This window comes from Micromys minutus (genome assembly GCF_963924665.1).
Source record: "Micromys minutus genome assembly, chromosome: 26".
Lineage (NCBI taxonomy): Eukaryota > Metazoa > Chordata > Mammalia > Rodentia > Muridae > Micromys > Micromys minutus.
Genome location: NC_137961.1, coordinates 10063680 through 10090045, shown reverse-complemented (window position 1 = coordinate 10090045; position 26366 = coordinate 10063680). Strand labels below are relative to the sequence as shown.

Below are 26366 nucleotides of genomic sequence, written 5' to 3'. Positions count from 1 at the left end.
CTTTGGTGTCTGCATGTGGAATGTCTGCTGTTTGCAGGTACTTTTTATAGCCTGGGAGTATTCTGCTGGTCTTGTTTTGGTGTTAAGTCAGAACATGAGCTTGGAGTTTCCCAAGAAAGGGGGGTCTTGCTCTCCTTTGACTTAGCAGGTCTTATTAATGCTGTCCTGAAGCTGATTTGGTGAGTGTCTCAGTCAGGGTTTCTATTCCTGCGCAAATATCATGACCAAGAAGCAAGTTGGGGAGGAAAGGGTTTATTCAGCTTATACTTTCTTATCTCTGTTCATCACCAAAGGAAGTGAGAACTGGAACTCAAGCAGGTCAGGAAGCAGGAGCTGATGCAGAGGCCATGGAGGGATGTTACTTACTGATTTGCTTCCCCTGGCTTGCTCAGCCTGCTTTCTTATGGAACCCAGGTCTACCAGCCTAGGGATGGCGCCACCTACAGTGGGCTGGGCCAGGGATGGCTCCACCCACAATGGGCGGGACCCTCTCCCCTTGATCACTAGTTGAGAAAATGCCTTACAGCTGGCTCTCATGGAGGCTTTTCCTCAATGGAGGTTCCTTTCTCTGTGGTAACTCCAGCTTGTGTCAAGTTGACACAAAACCAGTCAGTACAGTGAGTATGACGAAGACTCTCATAGACCCTCTCCTTCCTTTTCTAGTATTGCTTCTGTACTTCTTCTGTCTGCTTCCCCATTTCCCTCTGCTTTTTAATATTTCCATTACTGGAGATATAGTTCAGATTTCCCATCCTTATCTTAAGGTTTGGCCCCTGCTGGTTTGCTGTTCTTGCCCCCTCTCAGGTAGATTCTAGGCTCTGTTTGTTGCTGTGTAGATTTCCTATACCATTCTGCTATAAAATTTGAGCTCTTTATGAAACATCTACCACTTATGATAGCTAATGTAAAGTTTTATTTATTTATTTGCATGCATGTGTATATTTGTACACACACACACACACACACACACACACATGCACAAACATACACACACATACTCATGCATGTACCTGTGTCTCCCCCATGCATGTGAAGGTCAGAGGACATTTGTAGGAGTCAGCTTTCACTTTGTAGAACATGTGAATGCTAGAGACTATCAGACTCTGAAGCACACACTCTTATCTGCCGAGCCATCTCAGCTCAGCTCCGGATAGGTTTTCTATCCTTCCCACCCACAGTCTTAGAGATTCTGACTCTTGTCTGCCTTCTCTTAGTTATAATCCCAGTTTTAAGGGCTTCAGTCCATCATGGTGGGAACGATGTAATGGCAGGAGCGTCGGGTGACATGTCACACTGTGTTCATAGTCAGGAAGCAGAATGGTACTTCTTTTCCATGTTCTCTTCCTTCCTCCCTTCTTTCTTTCTTTCTTTCTTTCTTTCTTTCTTTCTTTCTTTCTTTCTTTCTTTCTTTCTTTCTTTCTGTTTGAGACAAAATCTTATTCTGTAGCCCACACTAGCCTAGAATTTGTTATATGGTCCAGGATGACAAGCAATTTGGTACAGTCTTTCTGTTCCAGGCTTTCAGATACTGCAATTGCATGCCTGTGTTATATAGTGATAATTAAAATCTAGATAGATATTTTTAATCTAAAACCATGGTTTCATAGGGCATAAAATTTGAATTCAAAATTTTGACTTTTCCTTTTCATTTGGTATAGTGAAAGAGTAAAGGCCTTTCCATATAAAACATATTTTGAATACAATTCAGTGGAAGAATAGAATAGCAATGCAAGTTTAATGATAAACATACACATCAGAAAAAGAATAATGGAAAGAAAATATGAGTTGGTTATATGGCTATTTGCCAGCACTTGAATCATATGCACAAAACCTTGGGTATGATTCTCAGCATTAGGAACCAGCCAACAAAGGGAGGCATGAGGCTTTAGTGTTTTCTCTTTGTACCTTTGTGGATCATCTTGCCAGCTTGCAGTTGCAAGCATCTCTAACCCACCCCTGTGGAGGGAACTACTGTAATTTACTAGGCAGGGAGTTTTCCCTTCTTCTGTGCAAGATGACAAGAAGCCAGGTTTGAGTATGGGTTGTGCACAACTAGCTCAAAAATCTGAAATGTGAAATGCCCTTCTAAATATGAAGCTTTTCACTGGCTGATGCAACAATCAGAAAATTCCACCTCTGATCTGTTTGTAAAGTCAAATGTTGGAGTCTATGTATATAATGGACGTATGAGACATATATGAAGTTGTAGTCAGACTTGGGCCTTAACTCTAAGATGTGCCATTACACACACACACACACACACACACACACACACACACACACACACACACATATATATATATATATATATATATATATATATATATATTCAGGTATTCTAAAACTGGAAAATCTCTAAAGTCTGAAGCACTTTTGCATAAGGAACTCAATCTGTCCTATTGCTGAATTGTTCCCCTGGGCTGGGGGCCCCATGTTTACTTAACCTTATTTAATTTTCTCTTTTTCAATATAGTTATTTTTTCACTGAAAAGGACTTTATAAGTAGTTATTGATGAAAAGAATCTTGTCTCTTCTCTCCAGCTGCTCCAATAAATAACCCCAAATATTGTCGAACTCTTCTGAACTATTCTAGGTAGGAGAAAGAAGAAGGAACAGAGTCCCAGAGTCCTCATTCTAGGTGATTGGATGGTAATGTGTGAATTGTGAGTAGGATTCCATTTGCCCAGGAGCTGAAGCCAAATGAAACTTCATAAAACTAAAAAGCTTTTGTATCATAAAGATATAATCAACTGAGTCAACAGAATGCATAAGAATCCTTCTCATACAGAATGAGGAAAAATCTTTGCCGGCTGTGCATCTAATGTAATTTGTATTCAGAACATATGAAGAATTCCCCTCTCCTCAAATGAAGAGTCAGTTAAACGAAACAACCTACTGAAATGTTCTGTGGACTTAAACAGAGAGTTCTCAAAAAGAAAAAAAATAAAAACATCAAGCAAATATCTTTTAAAAGTATTCACCTTCCTTGGAAATTACAGAAATGCAAATCAAAACTCTGCAGTTTCTTTTCGCCCCAGTCAGAATGGCTAGATCAACAAAACAATAAATTCTGAAGAGGATGTAAGGAAAAGAAAGCTGTCATTTACTGGTGATATTGCAAACTAGAAGGCCATTCTGGAAATCACTGAGGGTAACCATTAAAGAGCTAAGAGTAAATCTACCACATGACTATGTCATACCACTGCTTAGCGTAGGCCCAAAGAACTCAACATCCCAGTCCATAGATACTTGCTTAGCTTTGTTCATTGCTGCACTATTCACTATATCTAGGAAATGGAAGAGATCTTATATGTCCTTAACCAGTGAATGATAATGAAAATGTAGTTCATATACACTATGGAATACTATCTAGTTGTAAAGAAAGTTGAAATCATGAATTTTACAGGTAAATTTGTCAGGGACTAGAAAGATCATGTTGAGTGAGGTAACCTAGACCCAGGTGATCAAACATCGCACCTTTTCATCTGTGGTTTCTAATCCTAAATATTCATGTGAGTGCATAACCTGGACTAATTGGAGAAAACAGGAAGGTAAAAATGGGACCATGGGGTAGAGATGATAACTATAGAGAGAAATAGAAAAGTGCAAGTGATTTGAAAGGGTGAAATGTGAAAGAGGTCAATATAGAAGGAGAGGGAATAAGAAGGGTTAAAATAACTGTTAGGAGATTTGAAAAGGAAGGAAATCATATACATCTCTGGGCTTATAAACATATATAGTTCAAATGAAGTTACTCTATTTGGGGTGACAATACTTCCCCAAATAGAGCCACAGACTATTTAACAAAACCCCAATATCAGGGAAGAGAACTCCCCCTTTGAGTTGGTTAGGGTAGTGAAAGTGACTTCTAAGACAATAAAGATTAGTTCTGTTGCCCTTGATTGCTTCGAGGGGCTGAATGCTTGCTGCCATTACCAAAGGAACCATTCACTTTAGGTGCAAGACCTGAAAGACTTGAGCTATATCCTTGAGAATCAGATTTTACAGTACTGAAATGTGTTTTGTGAGCTTCCAAGGGAAGAAAGCAAGCAACAGTTCCACCCAACTGCAACACAAGACTGGATCACGGGACTGGCCTGCATAGCAGCATAACCTGAAGGTTGTAATAGTGATACTCAAGACTTGGTGGCAACCAATAGCTCTCTAGCTGTTCTTAAGGCTTTCTTTAACAGGCGGGAAATCATGCCTGATATGTAAAACCTAGCTAACCACTCAGTGCTAGTGAGGACTTCAAAGACAACCTATTCCACCCACATTACTAGATCAGCATAATTCTTAACTGCATTCTAAATATTTATCCTCATACCAACAACTACTGTAGTGCTTACCTCTTGTTGGAGAAGTTCTCTTTGCAATAAAAGTATACCATCACAGAACACCACAATTGGCCAAAATACAAAGAGTTTATTGTAGGGCACCTAGACCAACTTGACACAACAATAAAGGTTCGGGGAACAATATGAAAGAGGAGTTGGAAAGACTGTAGGAGCCAAAGGGCAAGAAAAGCTGTTGTGACATTGTGTGTTCTAGAAATGACTGGGAAGTTCCACCCATACTAACATAATACCATGACTGCATAAACAAGATCTGAAGGAATAAGACACCAATAGACACACTAACATGGAGGAGAAAAATTTCAGAGGACACCATATGTAGACAAAGAACTTCAGGTAGCTAAGAAATGCTCCAGCACATGAGCAGATGAGAAAATTTTCTGAACAGAACACTAATGGTTCATGCTCTAAGATCAACAATTGACAAATGGGACCTCATAAATTGAAAAGCTTCTGTAAGGCAAAGGACACTCTCAATAGGACAAAATGGCAACCTACAGATTGGGAAAAAACTCGATTAACCCCAATAGATGACTAATATACAAAATATAAAGAACTCAAGAACCTAACCTTCAAAATCCTTAATAACCCAATTAAAAATGGGTACAGAGTTTAACACAGAATTCCCAAGAGCCGTCTCTTCTTCTCAAATATTGGAATTTTTATTATTTGTTTTAATATGTTTCTATTTGAAATAGAATTAGACCAATCTCCTTCTTCCATTCTCCTTATCTAGTCTCTTCCAGGTACCCACCCTCCTCTACACCCTTCCTGTGTTCCCTCAAGTTGTTAGCCCGTGACTCTTTGTCCCAAGGAGTGATCCTGCAGAATTTCCTGCCTTCCATGTTAACATATCTGTCAATATTGCCCTTGTTCTAGTCTTATATATGCAGCCATTTCTAGGACAGACTACTTTATAGTCTGAAGGCTTTCTCGTATTCTGGCTCATACTGTTTTGCTACTTTTTCTTCCTGGATGGTCCCTGAGTCACAGAAAATTTTGAATAGAAAAGTTTTCAAGCTTTTGCTATAGGGAAGATTTGGTATTAACGTTTCTTAATGTATCTGAGGTCAAACAAAATTACTATAATTTCTATTTATTTGATTAGGCCCCAAAACCTTTATGTCCCAATAAAAAGAGAACATTTTTATTTCCTTGTAACATAATCATAATGACTTATTTTAGAAGTTGGGCACTATACAACGTATAGACATTTTATCAGCATTTCCAGTTCTACATGGATTGCTGTTCTGCTCACTATTAGAGCTGTTGCTCAACCCCAACTTCACAGTGACATCATCTCAATGGACCACGTTCTTCTCTAGTGTTGAAATGACCATCCACTCATAACAGAAGTAGCTGAATTTTAGTAACTGAAAAAATATTTTAAAATACCCAGTTCCCACATGCCCTCTTCCTGTTAGCGTCCTGCCAACCTTCCTAACAATGCATTTCTTTAAGACAGTTTACCATGTTGTAGAGGTTCCCAAGCATAAAATTGTTTTCATTGCTACTTCATAACTATAATTTTAGTAGTGTTATGAATCATGCTGTAAATATCTGAGCTTTCTAATGTCTTAGGTGACCCCTGTGAAAGGGTTGAGAACTGTTATTCTAGATTCATCTAATATGAGCAGCGTTACTCTAACTCAGAAAGCTGCTAAGGACACAAGAACATGAAACTAAACTACAGCATTGAGATCGTTCAGAACACAGAGCATCTATTGCTCAAGGCTGACACCCACTTTAGTTCTTGGATCCCAGGGTGGAAGGAGAGAATGACTCTTAAAAGTTGTCCTGTGACCTTCACATGAGTTCTCTTTCTCCCTCCTCCTCTCCTTCCCTTTCTCCCCTCCCTCCCTCTCTTTCTCCACCCCTCTGCTCCTCTTTCTCCCTCCCACCCTGTATCACTGGGTAGCCGCTGAGTCACCTGCATGACACCGAGTTGATAATTCCACCTTGTGCTCTATAGTATAATTTGTCTCTCTTCTTGATAAATTCTACAGACACAGAAGCCACCTTTTAGCACTTCTGTGTTTCCAGCAAGGGGCCTGGTACAGTGTGATTGACAGAAAAAGTGAATGAATGAACCTGATGATGGATCAAGAAGCCACCACCCCCTTACCTCTAGGAAGCAACTTACTGTGGAATTCTGAATGGCACTGTAAACAATCGTAACCATAGTATGGCTACAACATTGGAGTCAACCAGAGAGAATAGACAAGAACAGATTCTGGCTGCTTCAAAGGCAGTAACTCAACCATCTCAGAGCACACAGGATAGGCACAGAAATGGCCCCACTCTTGAGATTGCCACCTTTACTCTACGGAGCTCATTGTAAGTTCAGCCTGAATGTGCTCAAGTGGAAGGGGCTCGAGAGCAGATGAAAGTGCAACACGTTGTGGGATAATTGTATTCTTGCTATGATGCTCCCACTAATGAGAGCACAGCTTGATGAACTCGGCTTTGGGACCCGCTCCTGTGGTAACTAGCTGGAACATCTGCGGGTACCAATCTGCATATCTGCTCATCTGCCAAAAATGTAAAGTGGAGCCCTGAGTTAGTTTGGTTCACTCAGTCACTTTGATGCTGGGGAATCAGCTGAATTGGCAAAATGCTTCTCTCTCTCCCCATACCAAGCTGCATTTCATTTGTATGAGAACCTTCAGAAGAGGCACCATGACAGCAGATTGTCCAGAATAGTGAATCAAGAAGGGCTTTGGAGGGCTGTGGAATACTCTCACGTCTCCAAATAGAACCTGGGGATGGCACCACGACAGAGACAGCTCTTCTGAAGCTTTATGTGTGTGCAGAGTGCAAAACTGGTATTTTCTAAAGGGGAGATCCCCAGCTCTTTTGGTCATTTGCACACTAATAGAAGAGATGCTTTATGGACTTAAGAGTTGTGCTTCTGACAGAGTTCAAGTTGAGCCTTCATGAGTCTCACAGCTGTGTGCTTTAAAATAATTTGCACGACGCTTTAATGCTGTGGTCATTTTATCTTATATCTCTTAAACCACATTAATGCTGCTGCTGTTTAGACTCACTATCCAGCCATGAGAATTTTCATATTTCTGTTATGCTTAGGACATCTTCAAATGTTCTACATATCAGCCTACACTGCACTCTGTGAACAAGGCAATGAGATGAAGAAAGGGCTTGGTTTTCCTTCTCACAATTCAGACAGAAAAACCCCACAATGCCCCTGTTGGTTAACACAGAACAAAAGGAGCTCCAAGTTACTGAATTATCTTTTGGGTTGAAAGTTCATTTCTGGTAAATGTCTTCACCCATTATATCAGGTCCACTTGGGTTGGCAGGGGATAGAAAAATAAAAGCATTGCTCATTACATATGCAAAAGATGATGGGAAAAAAAACATAGGGACATGGTAGGATCCATCGCTGAGGTAAGAAAAAGCTGTTTAACTTTATTCTGAAACCAAGGTCTTCGCACTTACTGTTCCCTCTAACTGAAGCACTCTTCCCTTGGATCCTATAGGAAATGGGACCTTTGTATCTTCAGCTTTAAGTTAAATGGAGACTCCCCAGAGCACCATCCTAGGTTTCAAACTGTTTCCTCAAGGTAACATCCCTTCACCAATCATTTATTGAAACTCTGGTTTAGCCCAGACCATTCACTAGGACCTGGCCCTTTTGCAGTGACTGAGACACTGATGCACTTTATCCAGACTGGAGCAGCGTCAGCAGTAATCATCATCCCCCTCCCCCACCACAATAACCTGGGATTGTAGGTGTTGATGAGGAATGGATCTTGGATGTAGGAAAAGGATACAGGCACCCAAGCTAAGGAGCAGGACCATAGAACTAAGGATGTGGAACTTTTTCTGGAAGTACCTTCTGGGAATAAGGCTTGTGTTTTTACCAAAAACCTGTGAAAAACTCAGAGCCCTAAGACATGTTTCATTCTGTCACACTGGCTATTGTTTGTTTGTTTGTTTGTTTGTTTGTTTTGTCAAGCTGACACAAACTAGTCACCTGGAAAGAGAGAATCTCAATTGAGAAAATTCCCCCATCAGAATGGCTTGTAGGCATACCTTTGGATTATTGATTGAAGTGGGATGGCCAAGACAATACTACTTTCTGGGGCGGTGGTCCTGTGGTGCTGAGTGGCATAAGAAATCAGGTGAACAAGCCATGGGGAACAAACTGATCAGAATTCTTCCCTAGCTTCAGTCTCTGCTCTCGCTCAAGTTCCTCACCTGAATTTCCTCACTGATGGACTATGATGTGGGAGAAGAAGCCAAATAGACCCTCTCCTTCCCAAGTTGCTTAGGGTCCGTGGTTTAGCATAGCAACAAGGAGGCAAACAAATGCATCTATCATTCCGTGTGGTCTAATTACATACCCTTAAAGCTCCTTATCAATGCAAGGAGTACCCGTGTTGCACCTTATATTCACAGCAGGGAGGTTTCTGACATGCTGCTATCCTCTTGGATTATTTTTAGGTTTCAGTGCCTCCCAACAAAAGGCAGACTCAGTATTGGTCACTGTATTCTTAGCAGTGGTAGTTTCAGCATGTCATACATTTCTCCTACTCCAAGAGGATACAGCCATGGAAAGAGGTAAATACCCAAGGGAGAGGATGCCTGTGGATGGTCTGTCATCATATGTTGGGCAGGACACAGAACACAGGCACAGGATGGCTGTTTGGTAGGAATGGGGCGGCAGTGGGAACAGTAATGCACCCTTCACAAGCCTGATGGATCCCTCTATTGTTCAAGACTCAGCCAAGATAATTTCTTATGCTCTTTTGCCTTACTGAAGTTGATTGGTAGCCCTGTGGTTTTGCACGACTTGTGTGTCGTGTTAGTTTGTCCTTGGCCATTCCAGAGATTGGAAGATTTCTAACTGTAAACCCATGTCCTTCTTCCTAGTGTGAGATTGTCTGATTTGTCTTCTTTAGCCTTTTGTAGATCACCTGTGCTGGCTACTCTTATGTCAACCTGGCCTACAGATTTGAGAGCGGGAACATCAGTTGAGACAATGCTCTTATAAGATCTGGCCGTAAGGCATGTTCTTAATTAGTGATTGATGAGGGAGGGACCAGCCATTTGTGGGTGGTGCCATTCATCCCTGGGCTTATGCTCCTGGGTTCTATAAGAAGCAGGCTGAGTAAGCCTCTGAGAGTAAGTGAGCAAGCAGCACCACTCTGTGGCCTCTATATCTGTTTCTGCCTCCATGTTCCAGGCTCGTTTGAGTTCCTGTCCTGACTTCCTTTGATAATGAACACCAACATGCAAGTGTAAACAAACCCTTTCCTCCCCAACTTGCTTCTTGGTCATGATGTTTCATTGTAGCAACAGAAATTTTAAATAGGATAACACCTATGCAAACTGTTAAATAATAGATAAATATGTGAATATTATGTCACAAAGACAGCCCTATCAAAGCAACATGAAAATGTTGACTTCAAACTAGCAATGGTAGCAGAATATTAATACCCTAACTGAAGGATGCTGGGAAGGAGAGAGGAGCGTATGCTTAAGTGACAGTCCTAGCACATGGAGGTAAGAAGCAGCAGCCACTTAGGATTGCTATTTCTAATTCAATGGGGATTCTATTTTCCTAGGCTTTTAGATACAATAGGTCCAAGGCAGAGGGGACAAAACATCATCATGAAATGATTCCATCTTATAGTGGTTGGCCTACACAAGTTCTTTGTTTGATTTTGTTGTTGCATCTGAATTGTATCTCAACAATTCTGCCTTTATAACTTAGCTTGATATTCTAAACAAAATGGAATTTTTCTCTGAAGGTCAAAATGACTGTCATGCCTCAAGGCCCAGACGATGTCCAGGCCCCAAGTTGTTTCTTCTGGAAGATGCGTAATAGGTTATAGCAGAGTTGGCCCTGCTCTGAAAACAGCCATTCTCTGGATAAATATTTAAGTGAACTGGTTTCCTTATAATCCAAACTTTCTCCCCAAAAGTAATATGCCATAAACACTTCTGAGAGCTTTATGCTATATGCTTCTAGTTAATCAAGGCCTACTGTCTGTTTTAAATTTAGTGTCAAGTGACACCCAGTGATCACTCTTTCATTTGAAGCATCACAGGCAAGAGAGCATTCAAGTTTGTCATCTGGTGGCAGATATACTCATTCTGAGGAGAGTGGCTCATAATCCTCACATGTCCTTCCATGCTATGGCCATATCTCCTTCTTTTCTGTCTGTGATTAGCATGTCATAGGTCCTTGGAAAAAAATGGATAGGGAGACAGTAAGACACAGAGTCCATGGCTGTCTAGGGTGCCTCTAGGTGATAAACAGCTTATGAAGGTTCATGAGAACTGGTATTTTTCTAGTCATACCTATGTTCTTGGAATGTGGTATTGTGCAGCATATAATGTGTCTGGGTTATATTCTCTATTTCTACAGCACCAGGGTAATCAAAGCCAAGGGCAAAACATCAGAGCATCAAGTTTGCCCATCTACGGCACTAATGATAACAGAACAATCCTATGATGCATTACTGTGTCAGTAGCAATAGCTAAAAATAGGTTTTGGAATTTCACCTGTCACACATGATGTGGGCATGTTCTTATCAAGTGATTTACAGCAGAATCTTATTTTGACTAGAAAAGCTTATGCACTTAAAAATGGACTTTATTTGATACTCAGTTCCGTACAGTGAGATTACAGTGTGGCCATAGATTGAAGCCCACTGACAAGTCTTTGGTGAACTAAAAGTGGATCAACTAAATAATACCAATAATAATAATAATTAGAGACTTCCCTAAAGTGCTAATACAAAAAGTAGAAGATGAAAAGATATTGACTAATCTAAGCGGAAGCTCAGATTGAGAGTAAAAAGGCAGCAACAGATATGCCAGGAAACTGAGTAACTACAAGACAAGATAGAGGTGCGAGCTTGAGTTCTTCTTAAGGGAAAGAGACACTTTAATACACAACAAAGATATATGCACCACAATGTTCATAGTGGCTCTATTTATAATAGCCAGAAGCTGGAAGGAACCCAGATGTCCTTCAGAAGATGAATGGATACAAAAATTGTGGTACATATACACAATGGAATACTACTCAGCCACCAGAAACAATGACTTAACCAAATTCTTAAGAAAATGGCTGCATCTAGAGAATATCATCCTGAGTGAGATAACCCAGTAACAAAAGAACAGACATAATATGCAGTCACTGATAGTGGGATACTAACCCCAGAGGCTTGCACTCCCCCAGAAACAACTCACAGACTGTATGAAGTCCAAGAAATAAAGAAAACAATATATATATATATATATATATATATTTACAAAACAAGAAGACTTTGACTATTTCCATGTTGCATTTTGTTTTGCATGTACTTTACGCTTATTGTAACTATTAGGTTTTCAATGCATACTGTCAAGCCCTTGAAAAAAATCAAGTACTGACTAAAAAATATATTCACATGGTTTTATGTAAAAATTATTTTAATGTCTGAAAAAACAGTACTGACGAAAATGTATAATTTTAAGCAAAAAATGTTTAAAATCTGTACATTTATCTTTGTTTTGTAAAATAAAGTCGTTTAAAAAAAAAAAGAAATGATAAGATGGTAAATAATGGGAAATCCCAAACACAGTGTCCCTGAATCTAATATCAGAGTTTCAAATTATGTGAATGAACCTAGCAGAATTAAGGAGGATGCCACAGTCATAGCAGGGGACTTTAATATGTACTCTGTAAGCAGGAAAAACAAACAAACAAACAAACAATTCAAAGCATCCAGGAAGCAGCACTAATTTAACAGAACGTGATAACCAACAGCAGCAAAAATTTCATTCTTTTCCAGTGTCTGTGAGTCTGTGAGATTGCTCACTAAGATATGTGCTGTGGTATTGGACTGAAACTATGTAATACAACAAACTAAGTTAGAAGCTAATTTAAATAATATTAATTAAAAATATCTGCATATTTGGAAATTTAACACATGTCTAACTAATTCATGGAAGAAACTAAACCATAACCACATTAGACAATATTTTCAGTGAAATGATAGTAAAATGACTGTTCTTATAAGCCCAGTTATTTCCAGAAATATTTTTCTTTTAAAATGACTTCCAGAAATAATTTCCAGAAACAAAGCAGAATGACACCCATAACAATTACAGTAAAAAAAAAAAAAAAAAAAAAAAAAAAAAAAAAACAAAAACAAAAACAAAGCAAAAAATCCCCAACAAACCAGTGAGTCCCCTGAGGAGGTTCATAAGATTGATAAATGTCAGTTGATTTAAAAGGAAGCCAGAGGAGGCGGCACATACATGAAATTCCAGATCCTGAGAGGATGGGGCAGGACTGTGAGATTACAGTCAAGCACAAAGCAATATATGATATGGCAAACATAAGACCATCAAGGCTACAGAGTGAGACTATGTTAGAACACCAACATGACATACAAGGGAGAGACATAAACACCAGCCGATATTGTCAAAGATAAAAGAGGAGAGACATAAACACAAACCAACATTGTCAAAAATAAAAGAGGAGACATCACTACAGACCCCGGAGATATTAGTCGGATGCTAAGATCTGTGTATTTGTGTCTCATTAAAAATGCATGTTAACCATCAAGGTGATGGTATTAAGAAAGGAGAGCTTACATGGCCATCAGATCATAAAAGAATGCTATCCTGGATACATTTGCATCTTATACAAGGCTTTGAGGGATTAAATTTGCTTCTTCAGTGCTTATTACAGATGAAGACACAGGGCCTTTGTTTTGTGCATGACGCAGAACCAAGCTGCCAGGGAGCTGGGAGGCAGAGAGAGTCGTCCTCAGCAACAGCTGAGATTGTCAGTGCCTCGGCCTCACATTTCTTAGCCTCCACAATTTTGAGAAATTAATCTTGCCATTTATAAATTATGAAATCTCGGGCATTTGGTTATAGGAACACACAGTCATGAAATAGGGAGAAATATTAAATAAAACTTATCAGATGTAATGTAAAAAATTACTTGAAAGACACAAGCTGTGAGAGGTCATCAGGAAGAAACTGAGGGAATAGGAGAGATTGCTTAGTTGGTAAAGTGTTTGCCATTCAAGCATGAAGATCCAAGTTCAGATCCCTATCAGTCACGACAAGTCTAGGGGTGGTTGTGAGTCTCCGTAATGCTAATGTAGGGTGTTGAGGAGGCCAGAATATTCCAGTGACTTCTTGGTCAGTGTAAACTGTTTCAGGTTCAGCAAGAGACCCCTTTCCATAAGTAAATCTCATAAGGTTGAGATTTACTGAGGAGGATTCTTGACACCATCCTTTGGCATGAATGCATTTGCACATCAGCACACAGATGCCCATACACATAAGCACATATACATATAGAGAAATAAAAACATTAGCCCAAATAAATAGAGATGTACTGTGTTCATGTTCTGGAAATTTAGTAGCTGTAGTGACACAAATCACCTTTGAAAGAAAAAAACTGGAAAAACCAAAGCTACTAGACTTTGAACTGGCAACTAGCAAGTCTGCATGGGACTGATCTGGGCCCTTTGCACATATGTTACAACTGTGTGGTTTGGACTTCTTGTGCGACCCCTAAAAGGAAGCAGGGGCTGTCTCTGACTCTCTTTTGGGTCCTTTCCCTTTATTGGTCTGTGTTATTTAGCATTCATAGGAGAGGGAATGCTTCATCTTAATGAAACTTGATAGGGCTGGTTGATATCCATGGAGATCTGGCCTTTTCTGAAGATAAACAGTGGAGGACTTGGGGGTACTGGGAGAGTGGAGAGAGGGGAAACTGTGGTCATGATATCAAATAAAAATAAAAACAGAACCAAGTACAAGAATATGCACGAAATGAAATCCAAAAAGAGATGTACATAACAGGGTCAGGTGATCCCTCCACCTTGGAGCTCAGATACTGAGTGTGGAGAAGGATGCTCTTTTCAGCCATTACAGATGGCCTAACTGAAGTTTCAACATGGGATGCAATGCTTACCTCATACTATGTACGGAAATTAATCAGCAATGCATCGTTGCTCTAAGTGTAGAAGTTAAAAGAAGGAAAAATAGAAAAAAAATATTTATGACCTTGGGTGACCAAAGTTTTGAAGATATAAAACACCAACAATGAAAGAAAATTTTTTCCTATTAGATTTCATCCAAATCAAAAAGTTTCTACTCTTCAAAAATATAGTAGTCAGTGGGGAAAATGACTACATGCTGGGAGCAAATGCAATGCATGGATGGCAAATTTCTTTCATCTATATCAATGAGCATTAGACCAAGTAGTTCGTTTTGAAAAGGATGAAATATTTGAACAATGACATAAGAAACTGAGACTATAAATGTGTATAAAAGTATAATCAATATCACCAACTACCGGAAAAGTGTAAGTGAAAACCACAGCATGACACTACCTTAACTGTTCCACTCTGAAAGTCCCAGATGTGTCCAGCTGTGTGCAGTGACTCAGATACATTGTAAGGGAGGATAGAATCATACAACTCTCTTCAGTACCACACAGTCGGATATATCACTTTCTATGACCAGCTACTCTGCTGTAAGGGGATGAAAGCTATGTCCATAAAAAGACATCCCTCTCAGTATTAATAGCATTAGGTTCATTCATGATCACCCCAATCTGGAGACAACCTAAATAATCTATTGCTAAAACAATATTGCAACAACTTATACAGTATATAAGCAACAGTGGGTTACATATGGTATATGTCCTAGGATGTCTGAGTCACTGCAGGAACTTCAATCAATGCTTCTTTTGAGGTGCGGCTGGTGAGGTCTACCTCTTTGTGGCTCCCTAAGGAGTTAGTGGAGGTTCTGCTAGGCAAATGCATGGAAGAGAAAGAAACTTTCTTACGTGTTTCCTTTACTCCTAAGGCCTTCTTAGCTCTCTGACAGCAATGAAACAGATAGGCTGATATGCAAAAGAATATTATAAATAAGAATGAAGTGCTGATAGAAATTACAGCATGGATAGATCCTGGAAATATGCCAGTTGAATGAAGCCAAATGCAAAAGGTTGATTATGTTTATGTGAAATACTCAGAATAGGCAATTCCATAAAAATGGGACGCAATGCAGTAATTGCTAGAAGTTGCTAAATAAAAGGGAAGTAGGGAGTGGGAAGCCACTGCTAAAGGTTCTGTGATTTTTTTTTTTTTTTTTTTTTTTGTAGATGATAAAATATTCTGGAATTATATTGTGCTGCTAGGTGTCCAACCTTGTGACCATAGTACGGATATTCAATAGGTTAATTTTATGTGCTATGACTGAGCTGAATAAAAATCTCAGTGGCTATTTCTGTCCTCGCTGTGTTTTGCCCCTGGGTAGAGTGTTTCGTCCTTATTTGTGTTCACCTTTATTTTTCTTTGAGATAGCATATCCTGCTATTCTCCATATTTCTCAGATAATCCTCTTTCGATGTCCTTGCCTAGCTTGAGTTCTGATTTCATTCCTTAAAATGGCATTGTTGGGCCAAGTCACCGCAGCCAGCCTGCATGCAGTTTCCTGTACTAAGTACATCTGCCCACCAGTGCAACTGATTCTAAAGCCTGGCCCCAGCAATGGCCTTTGCAAATCTGCACCAAGCACTCATCAGTGACAGCCTGGACTCCTGCTGCCGGGAGATCCTGCAAGATGGAGGGCTGCAGGCGGTGGAGAAACAGAACGTGAGCAAGGAGTAGCTGCTAGCAGAACTCCGGGACTGTGGAGCCCTTATCGTCCGGTCAGTTACTAAGGTCACTGCTGATGTCATCAACGCCGCAGAGAAGCTCCAGGTAGTGGGCAGGGTTAGTGGACAGTGTGGATCTGGAGGATGCCACGAGGAAGGGCATCCTAGTCATGAACACCCCCAATGGAAACAGCCTCAGTGCTGCGGAACTCACCTGTGGGATGATCATGTGCCTGGCCAGGCAGATTCCCCAGGCGACAGCTTCGATGAAAAATGGCAAATAGGACCAGAAGACGTTCATGGGGACAGAAATGGATGGGAAGACACTGGGAATTCTTGGCCTAGGCAGAACTGGAAGAGAGGTGGACACCCGAACATAGTTTGGAATGTAGACTGTAGGCTATGTCCCCATCATTTCTCCAGAAGTCGCTGCCTCCTTTGGAGGAGATCTGGCCTCTCTGGGATTTCTACACTGTCCATACCCCACTCCTGCCCTCTACCACAGGCTTGCTCAATGATAGCATCTTTGCCCAGTGCAAGAAAGGCGTGCGAGTGGTGAACTGCGCTCGAAGAGTCATTGTGGATGAAGGTGCTCTGCTCCGTTCCCTGCAGGCTGGTCAGTGTGCTGGTGCTGCACTGGATGTGTTTACAGAAGGGCCCCAACAGGACCGGGCCTTAGTGGATCAGGAGAACATCATCAGCTGTCCCCACCTGGGAGCCAGCACCAAGGAGACCCAGAGCCGCTGTGGGGGAGGAAATTGCAGTCCAGTGTGTAGACATGGTGAACGGGAAATCTATAACAGGAGTTGTAAAGCCCAGCCCCTTACCAGTGCCTTCTCTCCACACACCAAGCCTTGGATTGGTCTGGCAGAAGCACTGGGCACGCTGATGCACGTCTGGGCTGGCTCCCTTAAAGGGACCATTCAGGTGGTTACACAAGGAACATCTCTGAAGGATGCTGGGACCCGCCTGCACCCTGCAGTCATTGTTGGCCTTCTGAGAGAAGCATGCTAAGATACTGGTGAAAGAGGCTGGCCTGGATGTCACCACGTCCCACGCTCTGTGGTCCCAGGGAGCAGGGCAGTGGGGAATGCCTCCCGACTGTGGCCCTGGCAGGTGCCCCCTACAAAGCTGTTCTAGCGGTCCCAGCCCCTCAGATTCTTTTGAAGAAACCCGCTCACTGTGACCTGTAGGGAGAGGAGATCGCAGAACTGGGGCATCTGCCTGAGCTAATATCTAGTAAAGAATCTAGCTCCTCCCCTCCCCCAATGGCATTGCTGTTCCTCAAGGTGCCTTATTAGGTCTCTTCTTACCTTGAGCACTTCAGTTGCACTTTCTGGGATCCTTGACAGGTCTGTTTCCATGCCCTGCCCACAGCTTTGCCTTATCCCCTCTTTTCACACCTCCTCCCCTGCCTTGCCATCCCTGGGTTCCCAGTCTTCACTCATGCTGAGCCCTTTACCTTTGTCCCAAACTGTATTTTCTCATCTTCTTGCTTTTATTAGCTCAGGAAATTTGGCATCGGTCTCCCAGACAAGCTGTTGGCTTCCAGCCAGTTAGTAATAATTGTACACAGCTTGGTTTTTTGGCACGCGATTCTTCCGCGAGTGCCCGGGTGGTGGGAGAGGCCTGGAAGTGACTGTTCAGTGCATTATCCAACTGCAGAATGGGTTCAGTGTTTAATCTAAATGGTCAACTTGATTGGTTCGCAAGACACTAGGGGGACTGGCGAAGCACACTTCTGCGTATGTCTCTGTAGAGATGATTGGCACGAGGGACAGCAACTGAAAGTTGTGGATTCACCTTGAACATGGGCTGCGCCATCTTGTGGGCTGGGCCTGAATGGGTTGAATGCACAAAGACGAAGCCTACTGGTACAGGCCCATGGCTTGATCACCACCCTCTTTCTTTATTCTCTTACTTTCTCTCTTCCTCTTATTCCTAGATGCCATGAGGTGGAGACAAACGGCTTGCCTCTGGGAAGTCCTGATACTATGATGCTCTACCTTATGCCCACAATAATGCAATTGAGCCAGCAAGCCAGGTACTAAAACCTTGGAAGTTGGGAGCCAACATGAATCTTTCCTCCTTTGAATTGTGTATCTCAGAGTGATGAAAAAAAATCTAATGTCACAGGTTTAGTTTTCATTGCCCACCTCAAAAAAGAATTTCAAAGAAATATAAAACAAAATATAAAATATCTGCTCTAATGAAAGATTATCATTGCTTTTACGACTTATCCTTTAATCATGTGTAGTGTGCATGTGTGTATGTCATGTGAGGGGTTTATGTGCACATGAACAAAGGTGCATGTGGAGGTCAGAAGAAGGTGTTTGATTGCCTGGAACTAGAGTTACAGATGGTCAGGAGCCACCTGACATGGGTGCTGGGAACCTAACTTGGGTCCTCTGAAACTCTAATCTCTTAGCTGCAGATCCTTAGGAACGACTCTTTTAAACCAGGTTAGAAAGGGTATCTCTAACTCAGTGTCTTATGTAGTATTTCTATGGCTTTGTTGAAACAACATGACCAAAAAGCAGGTTGGGGAGGGAAGGGTTTGTTTGGCTTACACTTCCACAACACTGTTCATCATTGGAGGAAGTCAGGGGCGGGATCCTGGAGGTTGGAGCTGATGCAGTGGCCGTGGTGGGGCACTTATTGGCTTGCTTCTCATGGTTTGCTTTCTTACAGAACAGACTGGAGATGACACCACAGACAATGGGATGGGCCCTCCCTCTTTAATCACTAAGTAAAGGCCTTTCAGCTGGGTCTTATGCAGGCATTTTCTTAATTGGGGTTCCCTCCTCTCAAATAACTAGAGTTTGTGTGTCAAGTTGACACAAGACTAGTCAGCACACCCAGGAAAGGAGGACAGTGATCATGAAGGTAGAAAAAAAAAGCTCAAATAGTGAAATAATTTAGACTCATTTTCTCCCATATTACTTCATGGACATGGCTCATGGATTTCCCAAATGATTTTACAAAGATGTGTAAGTTACTTTTTTTTCTTGGAAACAACATCTCAGTCATCACTTTTAGTGACAAAGTAAAACTGTGTATATCCATGAAATGAGGCAGAGAAGATTTAACTATAGACAAGAGATTATCAACGTTTATAACAGCAATATAATGGAGATGTAGAAACACATCTGGCCAGGATGGACTTTGTGAACATATTGTAAGCTTACAAAATCCAAAGGAACAGCAAAGCAGGAGACATTTGCTAAGGTGATCAACATCAAAAGAGTGAGTTAGAGCTCAGAGAATCCAAAACAAACATGGCAAGAATATCTCAATAAAAACTTTCCCCATAAAACATACACATCACCCACAAAAATGGCTTTCAAGAACTTATTTCAGATGACAAACACATAGCAAAGCCATAGAATGTTGCTTGGCACTTGTTTTTAGAAAGTCCAGAAAGAATAAAGATCTATTTCAGATCAGAGTTGATGTTCTTCAGCAGCCATGGAAACAGAACTAAATGCTGCTTTGAGATAGTGAAGCAGCTGGCAAGGAAGGTCATATTCTTTCCTCTTCCACTTAATTCTGACTGTGGGTTTCAGAGCGAAGAGTCGATGAGTTAAAGGGCTGAATACAAAACCAAATGTTGAATGATAAATCTTTGTGCTGGCCTTGTTACTGAAGATATTACTGTTTAAGTCAATACACTAGGGTTTCTTTTTCTTGGATAGTTTATGTATTTACATTTCAAATGTTTTCCCTTTGGAACACCCCCTTTCTTACCCCTCCCCCTTCTTCTATGAGGATGCTCCTCCTCCTACCCACCCACTCCCGCCTCAAGTCACTGGCATTCCCCTACACTGGGGAATTGAGCCTTCACAGGACCAAAGGCTTCTCCTCCTATTGATGCCAGACAATACATCCTCTGCTACATATGCAGCTGGAGCCATGGGTCCCTCCATGTATACCCATTGGTTAGTGGTTTAGTTCCTGGGAGCTCTGGGGGGGGGGGTCTGGTTAGGTGATATTATTGTTCTTTTTATGGGGTTAAAAACCCCTTCAGCTCCTTCAGTCCTTTCTATAACTCTTCCATTGGGGTTCCTGTGCTCAGTCTGATGGCTAGCTGCAAGCATCTTCATCTGTATCTATAAGGCTCTGTCAGAGCCTCTCAGGAGACATCCATATCAGGCTCCTGTCTCCAAGTACTTCTTGGCATCAGCAACAGTAATTGGGTTTGGTGGCTGCATAAGGGATGGATCCCCAAGTGGGGTAGTCTCTGGATGGCCTTTTCTTCAGTCTCCACTCCACTCTTTGTCCTAGACAGGAGCAATTCTGGGTTAAAATTTTGAGAAGGGTGGGTGGCTCCTTGCCTCACCTCTAAATATGATCTCTATAGGCTCTCTTTCCCCTTTGTTGGGCATTTCAGCTTCTCATCCCTGTTGGGTTCTGGGAGCCTCTTGCTTTCCTGGCATCTGGGACTTTCTGGTGGTTCTCCCCAGTTCCCCATACCCATTGCCACACACCACGGTTCAAATTCCTCATCCTCTGGGTATCATCCCTGTCTCCTCTCATACCTGACACTGCCCCTCTTTTTCCCTCCCTCTCCTTTTTTCCTCCCAAGTCTCCCTCCCACCTGCTACCTCCCATGAGTATTTTGTTCCTCCTTCTAAGTAGGACTGAAGTATATACTCTTTGGTGTTTCTTCCTCTTGAGCTTCATGTGGTCTCTTGAGCTGTATCATGGGTATTTCAAGCTCTTTGCCTAATATCCACTCATCAGTGAATACATACCATGAGTTACCTCGCTCAGGACGATCCATCCATTTGCGTGTGAATTTCATGAAGTCATTGTTTTTAGTAGCTGTGTAGCATTTCATTGTGTAGGCTGAAACATAAGGGTGGTTGTGAGGTAGACGTCAGTGAAGGCTGAATATTGAGTACTAGGCAATCCTTGGTTATCAGGAAATCCTGGGCTACAGCATCAGATCCTGTCTCAATAAAGACACGTTAACAACTATAGAAAATAAACAAAAACAATAATGTCAGAGACAAACAGCAGCCATCAGGAAATATAGATGAAAATTATTACTTTGAGGGTCCAATTTCACCCCAGGGGAATGGCGTAGGAAACAAAAGATGATAAATGCTAGAACAATGGTAGGAAAGGACAACCTTTATTCACTGTTCATCGACATATAAAATGATGGAGTACTAGGTAAAATCTACATAGGGGTGTCTGAAAAACAATACAGAACTTCCATATGATGCAGACACACCTCTCCTGTGCGTATACCCAAAGAATACTACAGAAATATTTATTGTACACCTGAGTCCATTGCTGCTGGATTCAAAATAGCAAGGAATGGAATCACATCAACTGATGGATAAATAATGAAATGTAGTACATACATGAAAAACCACACATGCATAATAGAATTTTATTCATCTGTACAAAAAGGAAATTATAAAAATTTTAGGAGAATAGATGGAACTGGAAAACAATAAATGAGGTAACTCAGGGTCAGAATAACAAATGCCTTATGTTATTTTGTACATGTGAATCTTAGCTGCTAACTTTTATATATGCACATAGATGAGGGACTTTGTATATATAAAGTCTGGGAAACTAGAAAGGGACCATTGAGAGGAGAAAGAGATTCTCTTGAGGAAGTAGAAGTAGGAGAATACTGCAAGTGGAAAGGTCCAAGCCATTGTTGAGGGATGCTCAGTACATGAAGAAGAAATATAGAAGGAAGGGTGAGCTAAAGCTAATGAAGTAAGAACAAGTCATGAAGAAATCTGGATTGTAATAAGCCAGTTGCAAAATAAAATACAATTTAAGGGGAGTTTGGATGGAGACAAGGCTATTCTCAGAACACATATGTTATGAGATGTTTGACATATGACCGCCTAAATCCATCTAAAAATACAGGTTATTGTCACCACCCTTGGTTTCCCACAGAACTAGATGGTAAGACCCTATTAATGAAGACACATAAAAAACTAGAGCTGGAACTTGGCTCCTACTCAGTAGTACTCATAGTACCAGAAAGTATCATTCAGGCTACTTGGAGAGAATTGTCATGACTAATCTTACTCAGCAGTGGTCCCTGAATACGCAACAATACAAACCATTCAGGGAAGATGAGCCCATAGACATAATAGTGGCAAGACTTTTAAATGGATGGCTCACTCGTTTCTCATTGTATTCTCTGAAGGAATTCACATCTGGTGCTATAAACCCTACCACCATCACCTCCTCCAATGCTCAGGGAGTGTCATGGAAGGAAGCTAAGAAAGAATGTTAAAAGATGGAGGATGTGTGGATAGATGTAGCATACTGACATCTGGGGTTGTGGATATTGCTGTCATAAATTTCTAGTGGTGGACATTGCCTCTACAGGATCTGCACAAGATGTGGCTTGTCAGTACTCTGTCATGGAAGAAGGATAGGGGTCTTGGATGTTACCCCTCCCTGATGATTTGTACAGAGGTAGTGGTTAATGGGAGAAAGAGGTGTATTCATCCACGGTGTTGCCACTGGTAAACTGCCCATTCTCCTGAAACCTAAACCTTACCCATGATGCTCCTCTGAAAAATCTTAATAAATCTAATTGAGTCACACACAAAAGGACAAGAAAATAATAAGGGGATGGATGGAAGGACAAAGGATGTCAGACTGTAAAAGGGACAAAGCTGGGTTAAGGGGGAGGGACAAAATGATGAAAATACATCATGTATGAAAATTCCACATTTCCTATCTTATCTCAGGTTGGGTCATCTGTGCTGGGCAGCCCCATCTAATCCTATGGTTAAGCATTCATGACATAGAAATGCAGACCATTGATCACCAGGCAGAAGCCAACCCCTGTGACAACCTAGTACCCACCAATAAAATTTTAGAATACCTAATTCTTCTAGAAAATTCTTCTAATTCCCTTTAAGAAGGCCTGCTCACCTTTGTCTAGGGTGGCCATTTTGAAAAATGGTTAACTAGCATGCTGGTTGTTTCTGCAGAATAAAGGGTCTTTGTCTTCGCGTACTATCTGAATCTGGGGTCTTCCTTCAGTGACCTTCAGACCCTTTCACTATTGGGACCAAGAAGGTGAAATGTTTGAGATCTGTTATCTGAGGAAAGAGCTGGTACAAGCATTTGTTTGACTAGATATGGAACGAGTGGCCGGTAAAGTGACCAGCAGAGAATAGGTGGTACATGAATGTGAATCATGTATTTACTGCTCTCAATGTCTAGGGATTTGCAAAAAGGCTAATCGAATATTTAGCATCCAATTGGCAGCGATTTTATTGTGATGAGCTTATCAGTAAGCGAAATTTCCAATCCAAATATGACCAGCAAAAAACAAACACTTTTTACTTACAAAGAACTTCTACAGTGGGCCAGATGGCTGGATGTGGTGGTTGTCTTTATGGCATGCTCTGTGGCTCAAATTTTCCCACGTAGCCTACCTGTGTGGAAGTGTGACGTAGCCTTTACAGAGCCTCTCTTCTGTGGCTCTGATTGTCAATCCTTTGTCTCAAGAGCCCCTCTTAATGCTGACATTGAATTTCCCCCATTCTCAAAAGTATCTGCCATAGGGCATCATGGAAATTAACCAAAGGTTGTCTGTGGGAATGAAATTCATTTAGCCACTGTACAGCCATGAGCATTCTTCATCACCTATTGTTGCCTGAAGTTCTAAGGCTGACCTTGAAGGAGAAACTGCTGACCTTCCATTTTTTGGAGACAGGAACCTTGATACTCGGTCTCAGAAGTAGTAAGGTCCTGGTTGAACTTGAACCTGAGTGCAATTCTGTGTTATTTGGTTCTACTCTGGGGTAATAGACTGAAAAGCATGATTTCCTTTATGGCTCTGTGTATTTTTTTCCCCTGGTGGATACTTCAAAATCCAGCCAAATCCCTTCTCCTCTTACAGAAGGGGCTTCCAGATTTTAATTTTAATTTCTTTGATTTTGGAGCATTGCTGCAATTTCAAGGGTTCCTTTAATTCTTTTATTGGGGTGTATTTTATTACTTTCCTCCTTTTCAAGGAGAGTGTGATTTCTCAGACATCCAGAGTTTATTATCATGCAAAGTGAGAGCTAGGGAACAACTTAACCCCTTGCCTTCCAGGCCATTGTGTGCCCTGATGCTGTAAGAAGCTACCTTTCCCTCCACTGGGGTGTGCCTGTGTGGGCGATGACACCCAGACGCTGACTACTGCCCCATCAGTAGGTTGGCTAGCCGTCACTCTGGAGGGCATTTAGGCCCTCAGAAGGGCTCTGCTCCTATCGCTCAGCTTGCTCTTAAGAACTTCTTTTCTTACTATTTTTACACACCTGTTCCATGGTTCTGTTCTGAAACGAGACTTGATAGAAGCGGCCTAGATATGTGCAGGTTGAACACACAAATAGCACAAGTTCCTTTGAGGTTTTGGATAGAGGGATTTAGATACTGCTGGCACTGTAATCTGCTGAGAGGTGGGAAAAGACGCTGTGGGTACCATTATCCGGTACAGAGCTGGGGAAGCTGACAGGGAAGGACAAACACTTCCCACTGAACAGCCCACTGAGGTCTGTGTTCTCTCAGGCGCATTGAAATGCTAACCTCTAGTGAGGTGGTGTTAGGTAGGGACTTTTTGAGGGGTCATCTAGCAGGCCTTTGCTAGACACTGTATCTGCTAGTATACTGGGTCTTGTGAAAAAGAAATGTTTGTTTCAAATACCTAGGCTGGGGTTGAAGTGATTGCTGAACAGTTAAGAGCAGTTGCTATTCTTTTAGAGGACCTGGGTTTAGTTCCCAAAACCCACATGGGCAGCTCACGACCATTCATAATTCCTATTTCAGAGGATCTAAAGTCCTCTTCTGATGTCCGTGGGTACCGATCATGTACATGGTATACATCCATACATGCAGATAAACACTCATACACAAAAACTAAAACAATGCAAGTCAACTTAAAGAGACCTAAACCATGGAAGTTTTGCTTCAGCAATCTGAGCACAGATCGGGAAGATCTGACTTTCCCCATGGAAATGTGAACAAATGTCCATTTATTCCACAGATGGCACCAAAGTTATGATTCTACTCAAAGCTAGCTTGCTAAACTAATGATTTATTGGATGTACTTATGAGAGCTTTGCTGAAGGGTCACTTACCGGAAAAGGGGTTTGTAGCGGTGTAAGTTCTCAGTTAATTATGTTACCCAAAATCCTGTTTCCATTGTCCCACACTTAGGCTAAAGGAAGCCCGCCCCCAGTTGGCTTTGGGAAATGAAATTGCCGAAGGCCAACGGTTAGTCAGAGAGACTGAGGAGGGACATTTAGGATCCCCAGGCAAGAAATTCAGGAGAGGAAAAGAAAGGGTCTGATATGAGAAGGGCATGGGATGAGAAGAAGGGGAAGACGAGATGAAATGTCTGTGCAAAGGGAAAAGCAGCCCCATGGGGAGGGCTGCCCAGAAAGAACCAGGGCAGCAAAGATAAAATGTAGTTAGTAAGCGTTGACTCAGCTCTACTGAAGGGGAGTGTGTGTTTGCCCCGGGGAGGTTTAAGGCATATTAAAATACAAAGGTTGTGTGTGCGCATCTTTCATTCATGAATCCAGAGCTCTTGGGTAAGTGCAGTGACGCGTGAGCACCAGCCAGAAGAACAGAGCTGACTTAAGTACTTACCTCTTCAGGGGTTACTTAAAGGGAGAGATGAATTGGAATGCCCACCCCAATGGGTGCCGCTCACGTGTGCTATACCTCTGAAGGACTCTGCTCACCTTGCACGCAGCTTTAGTTAAGCATTCTTTCCTCTTCAGTCATTGCTTATTGCTTATTAGAAATAATTTTGGGGAGGGAGCAGTGTAACTCTCTTTCGTTTTCTGAGCTTCCTGAGTCTTAGGAGCTTCTGTCTCCTTCAGGAGGAAGAAGCTAGCAGCAGCACCGGAGGGCGGGATCTGGTCTCTGAGCAGCCAAACATCAGTGCTGGGAGCTGGGTGTGTAGCCCAGTGGTAGAGCACAAGGTTAATATGCACAAGTTCTTTGCTCTTGATACTGAAATAAACAGTTGTGTTGGAGTTTCAAGATTAACTTGAAACCGGAGAGATGAGGAAACAGTGTGTTGGAATGATTTAAAGACTTGGCTAAAGCCAACCCGTGAGACAGCAGCTTGCAGATGAGGACTCACCTCCTTTACTTGGTCGAATTTGTTTTTCTGTCACAAGATGCATCCCAAATTGTAGAGTCGGTAGCAACAGGCTTTCCTGGCTTTGAGACGAATGTGGGACTCTTCAATTCCTTCTAATCCTTCTCCATCATTTTTTTTTTTTCTTCACTAAAGATCCACAACTGAAGGAAAGGGAAAAATATAGACCTGAAGATTCTGTCATATTCTATTTTCACCTAAAACCTAC

At 41.6% G+C, this 26366-nt stretch overlaps 1 pseudogene across 1 annotated transcript; it reads left to right on the top strand.

The window, feature by feature from the left end:
* Positions 1–15898: 15898 nt before the first annotated feature.
* On the top strand, positions 15899–17198 carry LOC308437420 (D-3-phosphoglycerate dehydrogenase-like; annotated as a pseudogene). The gene has a single exon. The product of its transcript is annotated as a D-3-phosphoglycerate dehydrogenase-like (transcript).
* Positions 17199–26366: the final 9168 nt, after the last annotated feature.